The sequence below is a fragment of the Nilaparvata lugens genome, chromosome 9 (genome assembly GCF_014356525.2).
Source record: "Nilaparvata lugens isolate BPH chromosome 9, ASM1435652v1, whole genome shotgun sequence".
Lineage (NCBI taxonomy): Eukaryota > Metazoa > Arthropoda > Insecta > Hemiptera > Delphacidae > Nilaparvata > Nilaparvata lugens.
Genome location: NC_052512.1, coordinates 42,040,494 through 42,044,406, shown reverse-complemented (window position 1 = coordinate 42,044,406; position 3,913 = coordinate 42,040,494).

Here is a 3,913-nt window from a genome sequence, read left to right as displayed (position 1 = left end):
AATGGCCACAACACAACGTGTTCAAGATGCAACATAAATCATCCTAAACATGCACTCAAAACACATGAAGAGATAGAGCTGTAAAACTAAAACTGCAAATGCATTCATCTCTTATTATCATCCGCCTCATTACCCATGCACAAGCCTAGATCACTGGAAGCATGCACTCAAAAAAATGAAGAGATAAAACTAAAACTGTAGGTGCATTCATCTCTTATTAATTATCATCCGCCTCATCAACCATGCACAAGCCTAGATCACTCGAAGCATGCACTCAGAAAACATGAAGAAATGAAACTGTAAAACTCAAACTGTAGGTGCATTCATATCTTATCATCCGCCTCATCAACCATGCACAAGCCTAGATCTCATGCGGGCATCACACTCAAATGAAAAATAAAAGTTGTGAGCATGTGCGCACTTTAAGTAGAGAAGCCGCAATGAATCTGAAACGTACTTGAGAAACATAAAAATTGAGAAAATTTATGTTGACAAAGAACTTGAGTTGTTCTAAATGCAACATGGGTCACTCAAAGCATGTACACAGTAAGCATGGAGGAGGAAAAGATGTGAGCGTTTAAAAAGATGAGCTAAGATGAAAAATATGAGCGTTTAAAAAGATGTACCTGAAACACTATGAAACTGAAACAAAAGGATTGAATACAATGTAGATAAAAAATACAAATTCAAGATATAAGATAATTACTCAAAGAATCCATTGTTATTGGATGTAAATCAAAAACACCATTTCACTCACAGAGTAAAATGTAAATTCAAAGACACCATTTTACTCACAGAGTAAAAATGAATGAATAGCTGCGACGATTGTGTTTATAATTATTAGAGAAGTGATGCTGTGATGAACCTGTAAACAAATTAAGGAACAGGGCAATTTAATACAATGAATAACATTAGATACAATAATAAAAATTGTAACAAATTAAATACAATATTAATATTAGAAACTGATCACATGCACACAGTATATAGTTGTAAACATGTGAAAGAGAAGCCATGTGATGAACCTGGAACATACTCAAGAAACAGAACAATTATATTGAATACAATAATATAATATTGTTAAAAATATAATAATATTAATATTGTAATTATTTTCATGCACACAGAAAATATTTGTAAACATGTGTAAGGGAAGCCATGATGAACCTGAAACTTACTCAAGAAACAGACCATTAATACAATGTTGATAAATTATAAATTACAACTTTAACTTATCATTAAACTAAACTAAGGCACTTCCTGAACCAACAGGAGTACATGTTCCCCCCGCCAACTAGCAAAGGCTAGAGGCAACGCTTTCTCGTCCCCGCCAACTAGCAAAGGCTAGAGGCTATCACCCGCCAACTAGCAAAGGCTAGAGGCTATCCCCCGCCAACTAGCAAAGGCTAGAGGCTGTCCCCCGCCAACTAGCAAAGGCTAGAGGCTGTCCACCGCCAACTAGCAAAGGCTAGAGGCTGTCCCCCGCCAACTAGCAAAGGCTAGAGGCTATCCCCCGCCAACTAGCAAAGGCTAGAGGCTATCTCTCCGCCAACTAGCAAAGGCTATAGGCTATCCACGGCCAACTAGCAAAGGCTAGAGGCTATACTTTAATGATATAACTTCAGAATTATCAATGGTATATAGTCACTTATAAACTAAATTTCATGCAAGTTAAGACTTAAATTAGGTTAGAAATCAGTTTAAACCCAAGGTTTTACAGGATTGCATTGATCTTCAGTTCCGCGCCAACTAGCAAAGGCTAGAGGCTATCCCCCGCCAACTAGCAAAGGCTAGAGGCTATACATTTTCTTCCCCGCCAACTAGCAAAGGCTAGAGGCAACACTTTCTCGTCCCCGCCAACTAGCAAAGGCTAGAGGCTATCCCCCGCCAACTAGCAAAGGCTAGAGGCTATCCCCCGCCAACTAGCAAAGGCTAGAGGCTATACATTTTCTTCCCCGCCAACTAGCAAAGGCTAGAGGCTATCCCCCGCCAACTAGCAAAGGCTAGAGGCTATAATTTTCTTCCCCGCCAACTAGCAAAGGCTAGAGGCTTTACTTTACTAATATCACTCCAATCTAAAACTAAACTTAGATTTCTAATTTCTTAATTCTAATGACTTATCACTAAACTAAACTAATGCACTACCTGACCACCAGGAGTGGATGATCCCCCTAGCAAAGGCTAGAGGCTATACTTTCTCGTCCCCGCCAACTAGCAAAGGCTAGAGGCTGTCCCCCGCCAACTAGCAAAGGCTAGAGGCTATCCCCCGCCAACTAGCAAAGGCTAGAGGCTATACTTTCTCGTCCGCCGCCAACTAGCAAAGGCTAGAGGCTTTCCCCCGCCAACTAGCACAGGCTAGAGGCTATACTTCACTTTTACTTCAGCCTTAATCTAATCTTAATCCAGCATTAATCTAATATTTACATCGCCAGTGTCATAGAACAAGTCAGACCAGGCCACAGTGTAACAGTACCCCACCTGCCCATCAAATTAGTGCTGTACTGAGCCCGCAACCATCATGAAAAAGCTGTGAGACCACCACAAAGGGCACTGATCAGAAATGAAATACTCGACTGACAACTGCAAATATCCTACGGGGATCCTAACAACTCAACCCCTATTTATAGTGATTGTCTTACACCACAGCCATCCACAAACCACAATCAACAGTAGCACATGTTCGTCCAGTTGTTGGCACGCGGAAATGCGATCTGCAGGTCAGTTGACTCTAACTTGAAAGCATCCATTGGACTCAGAACCAACCGGATAGAACTTGGCACTGCCGAGAGGGTTGGGATGAACTATGTTATAATACTAACCGCCACAAACATCCCATCCCTAAATGTCTGTGTTATGGGAAAGTGTTAAGAAGTTCTAGCCTGTCTTAAAATAATATAAATACCAGATACCTCATACCAAATTCACCGGTCCATATCTTCATTACGGTAGTGGCGCTGCTCTCCATTGATAACTGATGTATGTCTTTCCATAAACGTTTCTTTACGTTCATATAGTCCTGTTGGAATAAACAAAACCTAGGTTAATAATCATGATTTACAAATAGTATCAGAATAAATTAAACTATAGATTTGAAAGGATCATGTGAATTTCAAAATTGAAATTCAAACTAGGAATTGGATTTAAAAATTAATGAGATTTAACTAAAGATTTAAAATAATCAATGTAAATTTGAAAATTTAAATTTTAAGCTTGAAGATAAAAGAGAATTCTCCACTAACCTTTGAACCATGAAGTAGCGAACCGGTAGCCAAAATTTCGTCTTGAACTTCATACTGTTGAAGCCTACATTCACTTACTACATTAACTAGTTTATCACTCGATGTTATTGCACTACTTATTTCACTAAATCACTAAAATTCACTGATAAAATTCGCGATGTGAGAAAATGGTGACATTTGTAAAGCTTCTCTCTCTCTCTCTGTCTTATTCTCAGCCTTTCCCACTGAGGTGGGGTCGGCGTTTCAGGTCATTAGCTTCCAGGAGTCTACTTCGATCATGAGCTCCATTTGGTGTTAGTCATAAAAGGCTTCACTCTATAGAAGGTATTTATAATCATCCTCTCCATCTATGAGAAAGAAGCTGAAACCTCCTTATCTGAAATAAAAATATCATTAGTTCAACTGAAAAAACACAATACTGTAACAATTTAATTGAACAAAGAAATATATAGTTTGAGTCAGTCGCTTCCAGGAGTCTCGATAATGGGCTTCGTTTGGTTTTAGTCCCAAAAGGCTTCACTCTATAGAAGGTATTATAATGATCTTCTAAATCTAAGAGAAGGAGGCTGAAATCTCATTATCTGAAACAATAAATTTGACAACGTATATCAACTATATACATCTCTACTTAATTACAATAGACAATGATATTAGAGAATGAAAATGAAACATGT